The sequence below is a fragment of the Ambystoma mexicanum genome, chromosome 7q, assembly GCF_040938575.1.
Source record: "Ambystoma mexicanum isolate Mex_15411 chromosome 7q, UKY_AmexF1_1, whole genome shotgun sequence".
NCBI lineage: Eukaryota > Metazoa > Chordata > Amphibia > Caudata > Ambystomatidae > Ambystoma > Ambystoma mexicanum.
Window position 1 is genome coordinate 1,123,477,812 of NC_090941.1, and position 22,214 is coordinate 1,123,500,025.

Sequence of the window (22,214 nt, forward strand, 5' to 3'; positions counted from 1 at the left end):
CAGAAGCTGGACGGATTTAGAATCTCCCAATAAACCCTGTTGGAAATATTTATATTTTGTTTTGTAAGATTAAATGTATGTCTGTTTAGAGATAAGGTGCTTGAAAGTATGTGTTCCCGCTGCCTCACATTCCATTTAAAATTTAATGAACCCACCTTTCAGATGTACATTCATTGATTCTAGTCAGTATTTACTTTTCCAAATAAATGTAATTGGCCTAATGTTATTGTGTGATTTGTATAACTTTTCTGACAAGAAACTAACCTCTACTACGTTGAGTCCAAGATAGAAGTTTTGGAAGCAGTTCTAGTTTGGTATGCCAAATTTACAGCAAAAAAAATAAAATAAACAATATTAATTCTCATATAAGTTTTTCTTTGTCAACACAATGTTTTCTGCCAACCATATGCTGCCTGTTGTTCTTGCCAGGTCTCATCAGTATTATGTAACATTTTGGAAAGAATATGCAGCCGAGCAGGCCAGCGCTGGAGCACAGGATGGCAAACACCTCCACGGCCACCATGTACTTCCCGCGCGTGCTCAGGTACGCTGGGATGAAGGCGATCCACACACTGACAAACACCAGCATACTGAAGGTGATCAGCTTGGCCTCGTTGAAGCTTCCAGGGAGATTCCTGGAGAGGAAGGCCACGATGAAGCTGATGGTGGCGAGGAGGCCCATGTATCCCATCATGCAGTAGAAGAAGATGGCGTCTCCTTCATTACACTCAAAGATGATCTTCTCATTATAAGATTTAAGGTTCATTTCTGGAAATGGTGGAGACTTCACTAGCCACAGAGCACAGATAAGCACTTGGACCAGAGAGCAGAAGAACACTATACAGTTTGGTATTTTGGCTCCAAGATACTTCCGTGCAGGACTGTTGGGGTTTGTTGCCTTGAAGGCAATGACAACAATAATAGTTTTAGCTAGAACAGAAGAGACACTGATGGAAAAAATGACTCCAAACACAGTCTGTCGAAGCATGCAGGTGAGTCTACTGGGATGGGTGATGAATATGAAGGAACAGAAGAAGCAGAGCATGAGAGAGAGGAGGAGAAAATGACTGAGCCCTCGGTTGCTGGCTTTCACAATAGCAGTTTCTCGGTGCTTGGTGAAGATGCAGAAGATGGAAGCAGGCAGCATTGCTAAAACGCTGGCAGCGATGGCAAGGATCATCCCAAGAGGCTCATCATAGGAGAGGAACTCAATCAATTTCTTGATGCATTGATCATGTCTCTCATTGGGCCATTCCAGATCTGGACATATAAGGCATTTTGCTGCATCTGAAAAAAAGGAAAGAAGATTGTATGATATCCAGAGAAAATATTGCTTCAAAGGACCACAATACATTTTAATCGATCATCATTTCTACTGAATGTATGGTGAAACAGGTTCACTTGTGTGTGTTACCGCCTCAGTTTTCCCAAAATGAAGTCATGATTCTTAAATGGTTTCCAATGTGTCTGTTTTTATTATTTTATTATTATTTTGAATGCAGCAACAAAAGTAAGGTATTAAGATAATGTTGGCCACAACATGAACATGTTTCGATCTAACTGATCGTGTTCAGGTGACTAAACAAAGACAAAAAGACAAAAAACAAAGGGCCTCTTTACAAGCTTGGCGGCATTTTGGTGGTAAATTCACCGAAATAGCACTATACGGATTTACCATTACCAACACTTGGTCTGGTAATATTACCACTGGATTACAATTTGTGGTATGTGGCGTTAGTCCCCATTTATTGGAGTCTAAAGGACTCCATGAGGATTTGGGTGGAATTACCGCTGGCTTGCTGTTTGCTCTGTTAAGGGCATATGTCAGGGGTCAGAACCAACAAGTATTTTTGACAATTTTCATTTACGGTCTAGAAATTAGATTTCGGTGGTTCCGTGGCTGGCCCATTTTGTTATGTTATGTGTACTTAGTGCACGTATTCCCGGAGGCAGCTTGGCGCTGTCGCGTGAATAAGTGAGTTTTAATATAACAGACTCCAAAGTAGATCTAGAACAAAGTAGTTTACAGTAATCTGCGGAAGGTGAAATGATCCACAGTGCCCCATCGGGCCAAAGGTAGATCATTCCAGGCATTTACAGCCACCACCGAAAAAGCTTGCCCCCCCCCTTACGTGACAGTCGATATCGAGGAACTACTACAAGGAGAGCAGATTGGGATCTCAGGGAGCGAGTCGGCACATAATGTGCAAATTTAACCCTGGGTTAGAAAGAACGGTGCACAATGCACATGGATTTAAAGAAGATCCGAGCAGCAGCGGAAAGCCAATGTCATTTTTTCAACAGAGGGGACATGCAGGATTCAAAAGGGGGGTGGAGTATGGATTTGGCAGCATCATTCTGCAGTAGCTGGAGTCTGTTACTCAGATAGCGTGGTTCAGCTAAATGCAGAGAATTACAATAATCAAGAGTGCTCAAAACCAGTAGAGCCACCACCGAAGCCTGACATTCAGTAGAAATAAAGAGCAAAACCATATGCAGAACGCAAAGCTTAAAATAACCCGCCTTGCACACCGAGGCCCCCTGGTCATCCAGGGCAACGGAAGCAGAGATTTTAACCCCCACATTCCTCACCAATTGAACCGGGACAGGAAGGGGGCCAAGACTGGTCGGCCAGAATTCTGCAGTCCAGAATAGATGGGAAGATGTTGGACCCACAACCTGAAACTCGGCCTTGCTGCTGTTTAGCTTTAACCAGTTATTCATCATCCATAACCCCAAGTCCTCGAGACAGTTCTTTAGCTGAACAGTTGAGTAGGCTTGAGAAATATCAAGACTGACAAGGATCTGGGTGTCATCCGCATAAGAATAATAGCGGAACCCATGAGCCTGGATGAGGATCAAAAGAGGTCTAATCCAGATGTTAAACAAAATGGGCGACAGCGCAGATCCCTGGGGGACACCACAGGACGATGAGACTGGGGCCGAGCGGAAAGGAGGGAGAGAGACGGACAGAGACCGATCGAACAAAAAGGCCATGAACCAGTCGAGAACCCGGCCGGACAGACCAGCGTTTGAGAGACGGGAGATCAAGTTGGAGTGATCAATCATGTTGAAAGCAGCCGAGAGATCTAATAAAAGGACTGCTCCCACACCACCTGTATCAACCAGATGCACCAGGTCGTCCAGCACCGCGTGCAGGTCAGGCCTGAACCCAGATTGAAATGATTCAAAGTACTGAGAAGATTCCAGAACACGAGAAAGAAGAGGAGATGCCAATGCTTCCATTATTATTGCATGAAGAGTGCACTTCATGGGTACACACCATAGCCATGGTTTAGCATCGTTAGCTTTTAACACATCGTTCATTGCAGCTTTGCATGTGCTCTGCTCAGAATTGACTAACATACCTGTCAAAGTTGTAAGCAGCGATAGATCCTGAAACTCATCAAACATCATGCCTGAGCTGCAAGCCATACATGACCTCCAAAAGTACCATGTCAACAAAAATCTAGAAGCACAATGGCATATAGCTGCACACATGTCCTAGAATATGCATGATGCGCACAAACATGGCCCTATTTTGGGGTGTTGAAAAGCAGTGCACTAACGATCCACATGTGACAGAATCTGGCAACATGAACACAATAAACCCCATCCGAAAAGAACAAATGACAAAGAGGTAATTGACAATTGTGACAAAGAGGGTGACACACCAGAACGGCCACATTTAGACATGCAGCAACTAATGTAGTCATTCCATAAGGATCAAGATAAATGCACATTTTACCTGTCCCCTGGGCATTCATCCCAGGAAATAGCCATCATTCCCTGAAGGAATGATCTGCAGACAATGGGCCTCATTACGAGTCCGGCGTTAACCGAGGCGGTAAAACTGCCTGGTTAACGCCGGACTCATATTACCATTCCGCCTCCGTGATTCCTGGAATTACCGGGGCATCACAACCCCGGTTTTCCGGGAATCACGGAGGCGGAATGGTGTAAATCCCCATTCCCATTGAGTCCTATTGGACTCAATGGGAATCGGGATCATGGAAACACCGGCAGCATCTTGTAATGCTGCCGGTGTTTCCTCGTCCGCCTGCAGGCGGGCGGTGTTAAACCCGCCAGGTCAGACCTGGCGGGAACATCACCTCCCGCCTGCAGGGGTCGGGATCAGGCGGTCCGGAAACAACGGTGGCGGCGGGTTTACCGCCACCGTTATTTCCGGACCGCCAAGGTCGTAATGAGGCCCAATGACAAACATGCAGCCAACACATCCATGCAGCCAAAAAGCCAAGACCCATGTGCCCCCTCAGTGACATACAACACATGCAAACAACAACTCAATGTGTCCCAGCACACATGTAGCAACACCTGCACACTGCATGCAATTCAAACACACAAAACACAAACACTGAGAAACAACCCCCACACTGCCTGATCCCCCGAATGACATGCAGCAAATGTGCATGTCACATATCCCCATTCCCAAGCCGATGGCACATACACAACACACACATCAGTCAACATGCTGCATGACAATGAGAAAACATCAGATATGCTGATAATTGAGCCCTCAAAAAAGCTGGCACACCCCTGGAAGACAAGAAATGACATGACAAGACATGCCACCTCCAGTTTAGTGTTGGCACAGTGCAGTGAACACAGTCATGGGAGCCCATGAAGCAAAGCACAATAATGCAAGTACGCAACTACTCACCTCTTACATTCCATGCAGGACCATGCATGAGGCAGAATTTAACAGAGGCTGATTTCAGACTGGAAGGCTGGCAACCAAGGCAACTTCCATGGAAGACATACTCAGACATGAAAAAGCAATTTGATACTGCAAGCAAGGATAAATGCATGCAAAAGGTAGGATGCAATGTAAAAGTGCAAGGTCAATGCACAGTAAATGCAGACTTCATTGTGACAGCATACACTTGGTCCAATTGTGCATTCAAATGAATGCATCTGTACCATGCATGCAGCTTTGGTCAACTTTAAGCTGCAAACATCATGGTGCAGCATGCATAGGAAATGCATGTGAAAACACCAACGCTGCACAATGTAGTGTGCCGGTTCACAACATAGCATCCCGAAAATGCGCATTAATGGTTCCATGGTTGTGGATCATAACTGGCGTTGTGCACAGGGTGCAAGAGGGTGACAGGACATAGATTGTGATTTGCCCATGAGTGCAGCATAGCACAACACAGAGAGAGAGTGACAGTGAAAGGGAAGGCTGAGTTAAAAGCACATCAAGGAGCACACAGCCTGGATTTCAGATAGCCAATGACATGCAGTACACCACAGTAGGTGCAGTCATAGGTGAGTTGATCGAGGGAGGAAGACAGTGATATGAGTACCATTTAAAAACTATCCTGGCATGGTAGCATGCAAAGCACATATTCCACATGCAGCAAACATGGGGAACAATGACGTATGCTGAACATGCAAGACAGTGCTCATGCTTACCCGCTGACTGAGCTGGCATGGTGTGAATCCCACATCATCTTCACCGGGTACTGTGCCTCTGAATGAGTGACAAGAGGGCCAGTGCCTGGCGGAGTCCATGGGGAGAATGGACATCGAAGGGTGCAGGGTGTCTACCCTGGGACAGCAGTCACCGCCTCATTACGGATTACTGAAATAACATGGAACAACACATTAAAACAGGCATAGTTAAGTACCATTCACACACACATATGTGTGATGATACACGGAACCCATGGGCTCACGGACCGCATGGCTACAGTTGATCTGGAGGCATGTTTCTGCTAACACCCCCATCCTGCGTTGAGCCTGTAGATGGAAGTGGTGCTGGAGGCTGACCACACAGTGCCCTGGCCTGGTCCCTCAGTGTAAGCCGCCATGCGTGACACTGATGAAGGCACCAGCAGACTAAGGGCTGTGCGGTCACTATGCACAACCTCACGGGTTGCACTGAGTTTCTCCGAGATTGTCTGCCTCAATGCTAACACCTCCTGGTGGAACAGTCTTCTGGTGGCTGTATCTTCCTCATGGATTGCAGTCCTGTGGGCCAACATCTCACACCTCAGGGCATCCCCGTGTGTCCGACCCTCTGCAAGCGGGGATGCCTACAGAGACTGCAGATCTACCCATCAGCCCCTGATATTGACATCCATGTGCAGTCTGTGGGAGTGGCATGTGTACTGCATGACCTGTAGCTGTTGCTCCACCTGTGTTGCTGGGGGGATCATGGAAGTGGTCACCCTATCCATGCCCTCATCCAGACTCTCCAAGGCAGCACCCTGTCAGTATGCGGAACACAACATATGCTGCTCCCACTCTGTCTGCCCAGCCTGCACACGTCCCCCACATTAGTGGGGCCCATGCCTCCCTGATGCAAGGGAGCATGGCCCTTGCTGTGATGCCCATATCCTTGGCTGCAGGTCTGCAACACTTCCTTGGACATCTGTCCCAGGACCAGAAACCAATACATGGGAGGGTGGCCTTGCAGCTGTAACCACCCCAGATAGGTGTGCCACCACTGACTGGCCTTGTGAAGGCACCTGACCCCCTGCAGACTCATGGGCCCCAACTGCACCACTCATCGGTACGCACTCACCTCCACCAGCATTGAGGACTGCACATCCGGTTCTCATAGCCAGTTGAGTCCAAAGAGTCAGAAGAGTCTTCAGCACAGCTCAGGATGGTCTGTAGCACCAGTGGGTTCTCATGGCCTGCCATGCCACATCCTCCACTGGTGGTCTGAAGCACCACAATCTATTCTTCATTCTCCTCCTCTGCATCTGGTGCATCACCATCTGCAAAATGGAGTCATGTGCAACGTGTCTACAGTAAACATGTGTATCACATTGCTGTCAGGCAACAAACGGCATGGCATGTCGTCATACGAAATACAGCATCCACACACACTGGCCAACAAGCAATCTGAGCATGGCACATGCAGACTGGCAACAACATTCCCTGCATAGGGACTAGGTGCCAGTGGACACATTTCCAACCAACAGGGTTGTTAAGAAGCACATTATGGGGCATGGTACCGGAAACTGTTGACTAATACCAGTGAAAGGATCATGGACATGTTCCTCTGTGACGTGCAATTGCATCACATGGCAACTGGCAGACACACATATCCACATACATGTCCACATCCATCACATGCCACACCAGCGTTGTATTGGTACAGGGGCTGGACACAATAGGAACATGCCGTCAGTCTGGGAAACAGGAAAGAGTCCCAGGTGATGTATGGCTGCAAGAGTAACACCTAGGCAAGTTCTGTGAAGTGGCAGTAAGTCAATGGAGTTGTAGATAGGAACCCCCTTAGGGAGAGGGGCATTGACCCATGGAGTGGGGCTGATTGTGGGAGGGTAACAGAGGGCAGGCCTCACAACTAACTGCCTCATGATTCAATGCCGTTGGGGCAGAGGGGATGTGCACAATCTGAACAGTCTGAACATATGCACACTCACTCAGGGCACGCCATAAGGTGTGTTGGATGTCAGCTTGAATGTTCCATGTGGCATTGCAGCCCATACATACATGTGCGAAAAGAGATTCAGTGCCCTGCATGGCATGAAGTGTAACTAGGCTTTAGGACACATGCACATGTCTAGCAGAGCAGAGTCACTCACTTCAAGGATGCAGCTAACTGTGCACGTTGTGGTATCATGTTGCAGATGTTGGTGGGTATCCATGTGGAGGATGCGTACTGTCACACGTACATGTTCAATTGATGTACAGCACATGGTTGTATTCACTCTTGTGTACATTGGACAGGAGTCAGTACATCACATTACATGGTTCACCGGGGGGCAGTCATTCCAATGCAGCGAGATGTGCACCACAATTATACATCTTGGGGATGCATTACTTCACGTACTCAGGATGCACAATGTTGCTCACTCACCGGATGTGTCCTCATAATTTTCCAGGCTTCTCACGCCTTGCACCTGCTCTGGTAGAATGAATTGGCTCATAGCCTCTTCATGCTGGGTCAGATCCTCCTCCTCTGGTGACCCCCCTCCAGTTGTTAGAGCAGAGGCTAGGTTGGCACCCAACTTGGCCTTGGTGCGACGGGTGAGAACATTCCAGCGCTTCACTACCTGTGCAGCAGTGCACTTCTCAAACCCTAAGGCATTGATCTCATCCTGACACGCAGCCAATGCACCATATGCTGAGCAGCTGTATGTGTGCTCCCCGGATGCTGGCACATGTCACGGTGGTGAATGGTCACGTAGTCCATGAGGATCTGGAGTTCTCCATCATGGAATTTCTTCTTCCTCAATGTACCATTGTCCTGTGCTGTGTCATGGGGGTGAGCCTGTTCCTGCTGTGCAGGTTTTGCCTTCTTGCCACAAGGTGTTGGTGCCACCCCTGTGTGGCTGGGACCATTTTGGGGTCCGGATGCTGGACCACAAGTGGGCTGCAGCATGGCATGACCCCCTGGGGCTGGGGCAGCTGCTTCCACAGCACGTCCCGGATCCCTTGGGGCTGGGACAGCTACTATTGAACCCCTTGGGACTGGGACAGCTGCTCCCTGACCCCGGCCTGTCTGCCCCCTTTCTCTCTTGGGGCCTTTCCACTCATGTTCCAGGTGTAATGGAAATATGGAAGGCACACCAAGTGATTGCCCTGAGCAATATGAGTGAGGGGGCAGTTTACGTGATGCGAGATGTAGTTCTGTGGTCCAGCAAGGCTCAAATGTACACCAGGTGTAGATATTACGGTATCTGTGACGCACAGACACCCCTACTTTTTTTTTAAATGTGTACGCGATATCAGAATAGCTTTCAAAATAAGAAATAAAATGGTATGCTATACGCAGTGGCACCCAGCAACACAAAAAATGCATATGCGAACCCCAGAAAGCTACCAGAAAGGTAAGAAAAGTGGTATGCTATACACAGAGGTAACCAGAGTTGACAAATATTTGTATGCGACTCACTGTTAGCCATGCAAAATCTAAAGTAGATGCGTGTATGCGCAGAGCCAAATGCCCCACCAAAATAAGAAGTTTGTACGGTCCCTGAAGTGAACGGAATGCATGGCACCCCAAAATACGCAGCACTCCACTCATCCATGTCCTCCCCTTCGCATGCACGTTCAAAGTTGCTTCTATACATACTTATGCATCCCCGAATATGGCGTGTTCAACACCTGCACGCAGCGCGAGGCCCGTAAGTTATATGTTGAGGGCCTTTCCTCTGTTTTCACATGTCCACGCTTTTCTTATTTGTACACACATTATACCATCAGTGCGAGACACGGAAGACCAACGCACCTGCCTCCCTACCATTTTACCTGCCTCCACTTGCCCTGTGCTACTTCTAACCTTGCCATATGCTGCTGCCTGTAGAGTGTGTGTGCCTGCTGCCCACCTGCACTGCTTCTGGAGTGCCTGCTGTCCAACCATTGCCTATGCTCCTTCTCCGTGACCACCTCATATGCTTTGTTGGACTCCCACTGTGTCATTCCACCACCACTGCTCCACAGCCCAGCTCCAGGACCACCTTGCCCACCCACACCTGCCTCAGGGGTTGCCATATCTGCACCATCATCCTCAGACCAGAGCGGCAACCCCATGTCAGCGAGGCAGAGGGCTGTCAACTTCAGCGCCATGGAAGTTGACATCCTGGTAGAGAAGGTCCTGCATCATTATGATGCCCTCTTCAACTCTGTGGTGCAACGTGGCAAGGAAGGACGTCAGCAGATCTGGGACGGATCATGGATGCCATCAACGCAGAGGGGGTGGCAGTCCGCACCTTGAAGACCGTGCACAAGTGCGGGGAGGATCTTAAATCCAGGACACACGGCAAGGCCTTTCGATACATCCAGGCCGGTGCTACCATGGAGAGCACCATGCGCAGAGATGCCGGATGTCAGGGAACAACATTCAAGAGGTTTAACCGGGCGCTGCACACCCAGGTCTGCAAATTACGCCAACGACTGGAGTCGACTGGTGAGTAGCCATGTGGTACACTGTGCTACAGTGCATGAGTGTTGTGCATGTACCAGCATGTTGGCAGTAACCCCCTTAGGCTTGAGGAAGTGTGCTTCTGAGATGGATGTCTGCATAAATGCCCTAGACATTGCTCTCCATGTGTGCATTGAGACATCTTTGGATTTTAAATGTGCTCTTAATTGCATTGTGTGTTGTAATGCTGGCTTGCAGACCGTGCACATGCAATGTTACTTGTGTCTGAGGCGAGCCACGAATGCAAGTTTTACAGTTGAGGTAGAGTTGCCCACGTTGCGTGCATGCATGATGCTCATGTGTACGTGCCCAAAATGGAAATTGTGACTCTGTATCACTCACGTCTGATGCAACACGTGCATTTGGATGTATGGCTGAGTCACCTTGAGGCATTGCAGTTCACAGGACTCTTATGTGATTGTTCATGGCACTGCCTGGGCCCTCTGAGTTGAAATGTGTGCATGACATGTGCATGTGTATGTGCTTGTTGCTATGGCGTGCTTGCATGTGCAATTGATGCATGGGTGTATAGCATGCACAATAGATTGGTTGTGACAGTGACATGTAGTTTGATTGATTGTGAGGATTGATGGCCAGGCAGGTGTCTGCATGGATGTGGATTGCATGTCCATGTGTATGGGTGTGGAGGTTTATGGTTGTTCCCTTGACAAGTCATGTTCCTGTGAATGCTGGGGATGCCAAGTCGGCGTTGGTGCAGTACACTGAAGTTGCTGTTCTTTGTATAATTTTCCACAGTTGCATCTGATGAAGAGGGAGGAAGCAGTGCTGTGGAGCAGGGATGCAGGTATGTCTCCACCAGGCATAGGCGCAGGCTACAGCCATGCCCCAGTGCCAGTTCATCTTCAGGGAACAATGTGGCTGTGGCAGCGCTGGTGACATCAGGCATGGCTGCTGGGTGTCAGTCCAAGAAGTTGAAGTTTGGAGGGGACTCCTCAGCAGCAGTGGGGCCAGGTGATGGCACACAGGGGCCATCCGTGGTGGAAGACACCCCAGAGTCATCCAGGTTGACAGAGCGGGAGGTGGAGGAGGGGACCATTTCAGCCTAGCCCATGGAGTCAGGTGGGGGTGTTGAGGTGGGGGTTCTTACTGCAGTCCTGTCCCAGGAACATGAGGCTGTGCAGGCCACCGTGGAGGTTCATGTGGAAAATCCTGTCCCTGGGGCATCGAATGCAGCAGTGTGCACCTGCCAGGATGCTTCCACCCAGATCCACCCCCCTGTTGTCAGCTGGAGTGTACACCCAGACCGACACCCCCTTGCCATCTGGTGTGTCCATGTGGGATTATGTGCTGCCCCTGCTGGCCCAGTTGATGAGGCAGAAAGGTGTCATTCTAATGATGTGCAGGTTACTCGTTGTCTGCTTGCCCATCATCACAGTGAGCTATACCGCCTTGTGTCCTGGCTTGCAGCATGCCTGTTCCATGGTGTACTCCATGGGATGTTCACTGCAGTGACCACCTCATTGACTTCCTCTTCTGTGCACCAGTCATCCTCCAGGGTGCCTTCCAGTCCAGATACCAGAAGGGCCCCCAGTGCACCCAACCCACCCACAATGCCCCACCTGGTGGAGCTCACAACCCAGCCCACATTGGGTGTCCAAGGCACAGCAGCTGAGGTGGCCACTGTGCCTACCCAGGCACCGACAGGGGCATAGGCAATGGAGGGCCAGCAGGCACCTATGAGCAGTGCATGTGCCATACGCCCCCAGGGATCGTCATCAGCTCGGAGAGCATACCAACATAGCAGGCACTGGGCATTGGGCCAGCAGGGGGCAATGATGAGGAGGACTTTTTTAGCAGGGCAGACTATCCAAAGGAGGCAGGTGGGATGTGTGAGGTAGGAGGCATATGTGGACATGAGGCACAGAATGTCTTCCATTTTCCAGCGAGGTGAGGCGCACAATTTCACTGGGGTTCAGTCTGGCTTTGCAAGGGAGGGCCCTTGTTTTCACAGGGGTGCAGCCTGGGCTTCCAAGGGAGGTATTGTGTTTTCACTGGGGTGCAGTTTGGGGTTGCAACGTCAGGCACGCAATTTCGCTGGGGTGCAGGTTAGCTTTGTGAGGGAGGGCCAATTCTATGAATCGGGCCGGAAATATCTCTGGGATACTGCAGCAGACTCAGAGATACAGAAGTTGTGTTCACCAAAATACTGTGCAGATTTCCTACATGAGTTGGATCCTCCCAGACCAAGGGATCTCAATTGTGATGTGAACAAAGAGTTGAGGTGGGCCCGAGGTTTGGGTTTTCTAAGTTTGGTAGGCGTGATGAGGTCTAGTGCTTGCAGCATAGTCCGATTGTACGTATCTACCAAGACTGTGGGATCAGAGCATTACGATGAGAGATCATTGGGCGCAGGGTGGATGAGTGGGAGTAATTTAGCGCAAGTTATATTGCGTTTGTTTCTTGTGGCTGTGGCAGGTGCAATGTCCGGTGCAGTGTGGGTGATTTTTGTGGGGATACTAAAGGTGATAAGGTGGTGGTCTGTCCAGGTGCAGGGTTGGTTAGATATGATGTTGATGTCACAGTTTAGGGTACCTAACCAGTCGAGAGTCCTGCCCTTGGAGTGTGTTGGCGAATTGACTTGTTGTGAGAAGCCTAGGTGAGTAGCAGGTTGCTGATGTCATGTGCAGGGGCATCCTTGGGGTCTAGGTAGCCTAGATTGAAGTCACCAAGTACTTTGATTTGGAACTTCGTCTTGGTGTTGTCAGTAAGGATGTGGGAAAGATCTTCAGCGAATGAGCATAAGGGACCCAGGGGTCGGTAGATAAGGTGGAGTGTAATAGTCTGATTGGGAGTGATGGCTAGTTTTGCTGAGAGTATTTCAGCAGAGCTGATTTGGGGAGCAGTAGCGAGGAGAAGACTGATGGTGTTTGTGTGTATGAAAGCAATGCCGCCTCACACTTATAATGTGCCCGTTGTTACCTCCATCCCCATTCACATTGAGCCCTATGGGGGCTCAAATGGGAATGGGGAATGGTTCCTGCAAGGAGGACTTACCGGGTCCTCCTATGTTGGAATGACCCAGTAAGTCCCCATTGCAGGAACCCAGTAAAAGAGCCCGGTTTGGAGGCAGCCATGGAGCCAATAGCTCCATGGCTGCCTCCAAACTCGTAATGAGGCCCAGTGACTTCTGGACTTTAGTAAAAAATGTACATGACCTGCAAGGTCTGATACAGGGCAATGTTGTTTCAGAGTGTGCCTGGTGCATTTCCTTTAGTAATCTATATAAGAAACCCTCAGAAGAAGTCTTTAAAGTTGACAGAGACTGCCCCTGGCACGTAAATGTAACACAAGAAGGAAATAGCAGACTTGATCAAGAGGTCTTCATCTTCTCAAGCAGGCAGTCCCAATGGACCCAATGGACTCACCAATGAGATTCTGAAGTCTGACATAGACATGTGGGCCGCAATTTTAGAGAGAATCTATGGGGAAATAGTAAGGTTGAAATGCCTTCCAGAGTCATGGAAGTGTGCAGTCGTCATCCCAATATACAAGAAGGGCGACCAGGCGGAACCCAAAAACTACTGCCTGATCGCCCTCTTGGATGATTATGATATGATAGTTTATTTATATAGTGCCTATACAGAATGGGTTTCAAAGCGCTTCAAGGCAAGGGAGGGAACAAGGAAAAATACAATGACATTCTTACAGGCCATGAACAGTAAGGATGTGAAATTAACTATCGTACTTGGCCTGACGACATTTCAGATAGTGCAAGAGCTAAGACATAGATAAGGAAGGGAGGGGGAGAGTGGGAAGGAAATTGAAACAGACAGGCGACTACCGTACTACGACTGAAGACATTTCTGGTAGAGCCCGAGAGAACAAAAGGTGAGGGAGAGAGGTGCAGAAAAGGAGGGGAGGAACAAAAAAGCGACTATCGTATGAGGCCTGACAACATTTCAGATAGTGCTGGAGATGGAGAGGGAAGAAAAACAATAAGTAAGCGGTGGGGTGCGGAGACAGATGAGGTTGCTATCATACTAGGTCCAGGGACAATTCTGATAGAGTAGGTGCATAGAAGAAAGTAAGGGGAGGAGGGGAGGAGATAGGAAAAGGGAGAGGAGGAAAGAACAGAGAGTAAGCAGTCAAAAAGAGTGGAGAAGCAAGAGGGGAGAGTGAATATAATTGCAGAAGTCAGTAGTAGCACATACTGTTGCAGGCCTGGATAAAAGATGAAGATGGGAACAGCATGGTTCAGGGCCACCATGAGAAAGGGTGAAGCACCGTGAATCAATGAAGTCCATAAAAGTCAAATCCAGCATTGGCCACAAGACAGTGATGGTAAAACCACAATGTATCAGGACAGACTCCTGCAGAAGTAGGCTGGAGGGGGCAGGGGGAGCAGTGTAGAAGAATCAAGCTGTGTGCAAGAAGGGGGGGCTCAAGGTAACATCACGGGGGGACCAGAGGTGTGGGGATGGCCTGTGGGGACAGCGGGAGTAAATACATGTTGGTGCCTGCTTATGTGCTGTCTGAGCAGGGGGTCGGGTCCTGGATCCTCCTGGCCTGAACAGGTCCAAACAGAAATTGCCCTTCACTTTGGACACTCGGGTGAGTGACGCCCTTGATCTAAGAGTTAAGAGCAGGAAGGACAAGGCAGGGCTAAGAAGGTGGGTGGGGGTTAGGCCAGGTGACCAAGATCCGCTTGCACCTGCTCCCCATCTGCAAAGGAAAAGAGGCTGGGGGGGTCCTTAAGTAGGGAAAAAGAGCGGCAACCAGGAAGGCACCAGGTGGGCGGGACTTGCTAAGTGGGGGAAAAGAGCGCAACCAGGAAGGCATCAGGTGGGTGGGACTTGCTAAGTGGGGGAAAAGAGCTGCAACAATGAAGGCACCGGTTGGCCGGGGCTTAGGTCAGGTGACCAAGATTCACTTGCACCTGCTCCCCATCTGCAAAGGAAAAAATGCTGTAGAGCTCCTTATGTAGGGAAAAAGAGCAGCAACCAGGAAGGCATCAGGTGGGCGGGATTTGCTAAGTGGGGGAAAAGAGCAGGAAGTAGGAAGGCACCAGGTGGGCAGGGCTTGCTAAGTGGTGAACAAGAGCAGGAAGCAGGAAGGCATCAGGTGGGCGGGGCTTGCTAAGTGGTGAAAAAGAGCAGCAGGCAGGAAGGAAGGCACCAGGTGGCCGGGGCTTAGGCCAAGTGACCAAGATCCACTTGCACCTGCTACTCATCTGCAAAGGAAAAGAGGCTGGAGGGCTCCTTAAGTAGGGAAAAAGAGCAGCAACCAGTAAGGAACCCAGTGGGCGGTGCTTGCTAATTGGGGGGATAGTAAGATGTTTGCGGGACTCATCCTGAGGAAGCTGGAAATTTGGCCAGAAAGTAATGGAACCCTGTTGAAACACCAACTAGGATTCCGAGAAGGAATGTCCACCTCAGTGAATGGACTGCTAATGAGCATAGTATGTGAACAATCATGGACAAAGGGGGGACCTAGTCTGTATGGAGCTTGGGTCAACCTATCACAGGCATTCAATACCATAAACAGAGAATGCCTGTGGGGTAAACTTTAATCTTGGGGGATACCCATGCCATTATTGGCATCCATACTATCACTTCATGACAACTCAAAGCTACAAGTGCGATTGAACATGGAAGGACACCTTACCAGTGATATTGACACGGAAAGAGGCATCCACAGGGTTTTATCATAGCTTCCCTCCTATTCAATCTATATCTTGCAGACCTGGCTGAGGCATTTGGCACATCTGCCCTTAACAGATCAAAGGTAGGGGGGGAGATTAAATTGGATTGCATATGCAGACGATTTAGTTCTCCTAGACCATGCACCATTGGGCCTCCAAAGCAGGTTGAATGCACTGGAGAAAAATGCAAACCTTAATGGCCCGTCTATAAACCCTGCTAAATTATACATAGTTACATTCAAAAGGCCCTGCTCACAATCCCTGAAATGTAGGTGGACACTGAACAAACCGATAGTGCCAATAACAAAAGAAGATACATACTTAGGCTTCAAACTGAGCGCTTTTCCGACACTGGCTGCATTAGAGCTTGCATTAGACACCAAAGCGAAACACTTGAGTACGAGCGCGATACAAATAAAATATCAATATCAATAACAACTAATATCTCAAATGAAGAAATTGTTGTACTCCTTTTGTCGATTCTCATTACACCCATTAATGAGATTCTAGAAATTAATTGGTTCTGGCTGGAAGACTAAATATGGAAACAAGTGCTTGGTCTAGCAATTAGCCTTCCAATGGATTGCCTGAGACATGAGCTGGGTCTCCTCTCCATGCAAACAGAGGTGGACTGGAAAGTTCTTTCACTGTTGAGACTAATACGGCTCTCCTGTCAGGATCTCAGTTGGAAAATATGAATGTAATGTTTAACATGTGCCCAAACAACTTCCCAATCAATCTTGACTGTGATGCTCGTGAAATGCTGTGAATGTACAGAGAATGAGCTATTGACCGATCCTACAATATTAAACACTATCACACAGGTTGGAAATTCAATGGTGGCGAGACCAATGTCCAATTAGACAAACCAGGGGGTTTTTCTTGCCAAGGACCTCAGGAAAGTCCAGGTCCTACAGGAAGAACAAACTTCCAAAGTTTCTGCCTTAATCTTCTACCGACTGATGAAGTAAGGTTGTTTTGAAATCAAGACACTCCATATACCAGCTCCTTCGCGTATTGTCAAATGCCTATCACGCAAACTCTAAAACACATCATAATGGAATGTGCAGGAACTCAAGATCCAAGAAACAAACTCCTGAAACGATTTCTTCACAGAGAAGAAGGGTTGTACATGGATGAGTTTTGGGAAAGACTAACTGCTGGACATGACATTTTACTTACTAATGACATTTAAAAAATTACAGATATTGGGTTAATTGTTGTTTTCATGATTTTATGAATTGAAGATTTTCTAAGTGTTTGTAACAAATGTGTTTTATATTATGAAAAGTCGATATGTGTCAGCTCTGACATAATAATAAATAAAAGAAGATCAAATTGTATCATTCAGCAACTAAATAAATACACATGTGTATTGTCGCTTAAAGACACCAAACTGCAAATAAAGTTTCAAACATGTAAATATTTACTGACACTTACTTTCAACTTATCCAAACTATCCAAAGATGTTCACATCAGTCAGACTCAGCATCTGCACAGTGTGGATTCTGCAACCAGAATGGCAAAAGCTTTCAAAATGGTGCCTATGATACTTTTCTAAAAATCAATGGCACAACAAGAGGACTATAGTAAGCAAACTACTAAAATGGTTGCCACATTTTCACTGCAACCAATCATTGGCATGTACACAATTGCAACAGTAACACCAACAAATGGCAAATACCAAAACACAGACCCCACTCCTACTATTATTAGAAATTCAAGCTAGTAGTCCTTTTCCAGAAAACATAGAAGGACTGCAGATATCACGGCTGGTCTTAAAACTGTTTGGCTAATTGGAGACAGTTGATTGCTTTGGTTACTAACATTTTATGAGAAACAAAATATTAACATGGTACTTGGTTTGGATGATTGTACACTTAAATGGCTTGGATTGTGGACAATAAAAGGAGCCCAGGTTTTCCTAAATTGTTGACTCACAGAAGAACAGGGCAGACACAAGTCATACTCCTTCATTATGGTGGCAATGATTTTGGAAATGTATGAGTCATGTCTCTACCTCTAATGATGAAAAAAGATTTGGAGAAACTCATGGAACTGTTTCCTATTTTTTTATTCAATCTGACTGAGGCGACAATGGAAGTGGACCACCAGATTTAATTCCAAAATTGAAAACACATGGATAAAAGTTAATAAGATAGTTTCAGCTGTCATCAGAGACTGAGAACAATTATGGATATCGAACCAATAACATCCACATGTATAGACATGATGGATTACATATAACTGATGAAGGGAATGCTTTCTTCATTGATAACATTAGAGCAATGCTCCAAATGTGCTGAAATACTACACTCCGTGTGCCCCAAAGCAGTCCTTTTAAGGACTACTTATTACACACATTTGCATATATAGAAATGTACCAAATCTGCTACTATAAAAAAAAAATTGACCACACTATTTTCTTACACCAAACATAAAATATCCTGTGCTCCCGATCAAAAATATCTGTCCACATTCAATACACATATCTACTCTTCTAAAAACGACTTCCAAAGTTCTATTGTGATACCAAAAACATCTAACAAGTGTAAGAAAGGCCTGATATTAAACAGTAAGACAGACACGAAGTGATCACAGTTCAAGGGTGTTTCTTGAACTTCAATTAGGTTTGAAAAACGCCTATCTAATCCTAAATCTAAAGATAGGAGCAAGCTACGAAAATCCAATAATAACACAGTCCACGTCGAGTCTGTCAAAATAAAAGAGCCTATACTACTAAACCTATTGCCAAACCTTACTTCTAAATACAAATAGATAGCGTGGAATGTTATGCAAAGAAACGTGTTCAAGAAATTATATGTCAGGATATTCAGTCTATTGGCTTCCCTTGCCCACGTTTTCAGCACGGGACAAGGAGGCACACTCAAGCTTAGCACATTCTCAGGCTTCTCTGGCACAAGGATGCCATTTGGAATCTTAATATCAGTGCTTCTGTGCCAGTCTCTTTGTCATTCAAAGTCTCTTACTTCAGAGGGCCTGAGGTGACAAACGTTAAAGTTCCTTTCTTCTCAGGATTGTCACTGCTATAACTTCTGAGGAGATTTACTGTTCACCCAGGGTTCCCATCCACCGGGCTCAGACCCAAATCAACACAAAAGCTTCAATTGATTTCCCTGTGCCGGGTTCGGAACAAATTCACATACTTTTTCAAACGTTCTCTATTTCATCGAAATCAAAGATTTTCGACTGTGAGTGGGATTTTGCTTGACCCCTCGCATGACAACTTCGATTCACATTTATTTGTTCACTTTCAAATGATCTACTTTCTTCAGTCCTCAGATGGAGACCTTTTTGAGACCATCAATTGAGCACCCACATGGTGCTGGACCACTCTGTCAAAAGGTATTGTACTTTGCTTTAAAGTTCAGTCATTCATGGGCAGTTCACTTCACTTGCATCTCTTATCATACGCATTTTAAGATTTTTTTTCCAGTGCTTGCCATAAAATGTTGCTGCTTGCAACCTTGGATTTAACACAGACCGGTCTTGTCTCGGTCTCCCTAACTCACTGGCTGTGTTACTTTTAATGACGCTGCTTTGTTCTTAGAGCCAAGGTCGAAACCACGGCGGCTGGTAATCCTCCCTGCCTTGATTATTAACGCGTGAGGGCCGCTTGTATCTCCGACACACAATGCAGAATTCTTCAGCCTGGTTTCCTAGACTTACGCTTTCTATTCTTGAGGTCTCTGGAAAGTAACGATTCCTTGTCGAACATGTCAAGGGAAATTCCCTCCTTGTGATCCCTTTTGGTCTTGTGTGAAACTGCTTTTTCCTCATGTGCTTTGCCTCGCTCAGAATGTGCTCTCATGCTCCGCCTTTTATCCATGTGGGGAAGTGTAATGGAAGTCAGGTGTGAGTGATTGTTGATAATTTCCTGACCTCGCCTGACCATACTATTGGGACACATCAGGTAGCTCAATCGGATGTTAGTCTTTTTTTCCTTAAAGCGGGCTGTCAGTGAGAAAGTGTGTTGTAAAATAGGGGTGCTAGAGTTCCTACATATACTACAAGGTAGGATGGGGTAAAGGTGTTACAGGGAAGGGGATACCATGTCTCGAGCTCTGGTATCCCACTCCCACTCCACAAAGACCCCTCACCCAGGTGATCCTGCTGCACTGGTCCACCCCCAGGAACTGGATTTAAAAGTGATGGCCATGTCCAGGCCACCTGGATGACAGATCCCCAAGGACCTGTGGGTGAGACACATTCTGGTTTCTCACACAAGTCAATGTTCTCAATAACTTTGCCAATTTCTTTCACATAACTGTTTGTTACATTCTCACAATAACTCGTTCCCTCACAATCATCACCTGACAAGTCACTAAAAGAATTCTCAGCTACTGCATCACAACTTTTCTCCATGTCGTCATCAATCACCAAAAACAACGCATACCTCAAATGTCCAAAAATAGCTGTATGAATGCACTCCTCGTCCCTTGAAGCTGCTAATGACAGTTCTATTCCAGTAGAATGTAAAAAATATACCACCATCCAATGCCATTACACATTTCAACATGCAGCTTGCAACAACCAATGAAATAATCACTTCAAAGTGCGGTTGTGATTGCACACAAATTGTATGCTTACAAAGTACCTGTATAGCCAAGGCTATTGTGGTCGTAACCGTGGCTACTATGACAGTTATAGCCACGGCTAGGCCATCCCACCAAAATACATGATCACCCATTGCCTTGCTGATACCCACGGGTATAAACAACCCGATTATAGTCACCAGTATACGTATGTCGATTCATACTGGAAAACGCACGTGTACAGGGGTTATAAACTTCAATTTACATCAGCCTAGAGGTGGGGAGGTGGAAAAAGGCCAGTATGTGAAATTCTAGGCTCTATCATCCACAAAATGATAAGTTACTTTGAAAGAGCTCTGTGTCTTAATACACACGGCTACCACAGACGCTATTACCGTGGTTACAGCCGCCCGTTAAAATACACAATTGGCTCTTCACGTACCAGTGGTTATACAGACCCGGTGCATAGCCGTGGGTATAATAGGAGCACCTGAGCAAATTGTGTGTGCCTCAGAAAAATATACTGTACATACAAAGGCAGGTCAAGGGAACATCAGGGAAGGGAGGGAGCACTTTTTTGACTGCTGAGTGGTAGAGGGGGGACAAATAGCGTTGTGGATGTGTGTAGAGAGGAAAAAGGCCCAAATGTGTTTGTATACCCGGGGCTACTCGGCAGGGTACCAACTATAACTGTGGCTGTACTAAAAATGTATTTAAAAGAGGTATTTTTATACACAAACTGGGCCTCATTAGGAGTGTTGGGCTAAGGTAATAACGGCGCCGGTAATGCTACAGGTGCCGTGGTTACCTCGCCGCAACATTCCAAGTATGCTTGCGGGTGCCGATCTGCACACCTGGTCAGACCAGGTATGCAGAGCGGCACCCGCAAGCAGTACCGGATGGCAGCAACGGCCCCGTTATTAACCGGGCCATTGTTACCATCCTCCCCATTCCCATTGAGCCCTATGGGGGCTCAAATGGGAATGGGAACGTACCGGGTCCAGGACCCACAAATAGGTATTACCGGGCCCTCCAAGGTCATAATGGCCTGGTAATGACCCGGGTTTGGAGGTAGCCATGCCCTTATTAAGGGCATGACTACCTCCAAACTCGTATTGAGGCCCACTGTATTAAATGGATCATATAACGGTTATTGATCCTTTTTATACAGTTTGTGATTTTTTTATATTTCTATAACTCAAAAGTTGGTCCTGTAAAAGGTCGTTTTGGCAGAGAGGAAAAGAGCTGGGTGAAACTTGGTCCATCGAATTGTCATTTACACAATGACAATGTCCTATTAGTTCAATAGCTGAAGAGCACCTAAGGTATTTGATATCCTATTGGGTGCGTGTCACTGTCACTATACAAACAGTACAGAACCACTCAAAAATGAAATACACATAATGCCACCTTCTTTGTGATGGTAACATGCTTTGGTTTTTCATTATTAGAAAAAGGAGATATAGACAGTTTAGAGTATTTTGTGGAGAATTTAAACATTGAAAATTATCAGGAATGGCTAAAAGAGAATTACCCCACAGAGGAAAAGATACAAAAGGAAAATGCTGAGGTGTAGCCACCAGAAGAAGAATCAGGCTGCTCTGGATTATCTGACTTTATTATTAATATTCATATGCAATCTATTAATCAATTATAAATGTGAGTGACGGAGAGCATTTTGTTTTCAGGTATGCCTTAGCACTCAAAAGAGGACAGTATTAAAAGTGAAATATGTGAGAGATATGTTTATTAATGATGGTCTACAACTTATTTTTAGTCCGTAGACTATTCTTAACATAAGTATCATAGACAGTTCAAAACATGCCACCCTGATAATAGTAATACTTATTTCTGAGCAACACACTTATTTTTGTGTGAGAGGTAAGGCATGTGCTCCATTGAATCATTAATATGGTCTCTTCTTTTCTATGGCCAAATTAATAAAAGTCATTACTAGTGAGCATTGTAGTTTGTGCAATTACTTTGTACTTTAAAGTGCTTGGTATTGAAGACAAACATCTGATTGAGGTACGTATCTTTAATGAAGTCCTTTATGGTAGTTATGTTT

General features: G+C 46.7%; 1 pseudogene; it reads right to left on the reverse strand.

Annotated features, from left to right (window-relative positions):
• Positions 1 to 361: 361 nt before the first annotated feature.
• LOC138528209 (extracellular calcium-sensing receptor-like) overlaps positions 362 to 22,214 on the reverse strand; it is a 163,731-nt pseudogene continuing 141,878 nt past the window's right edge.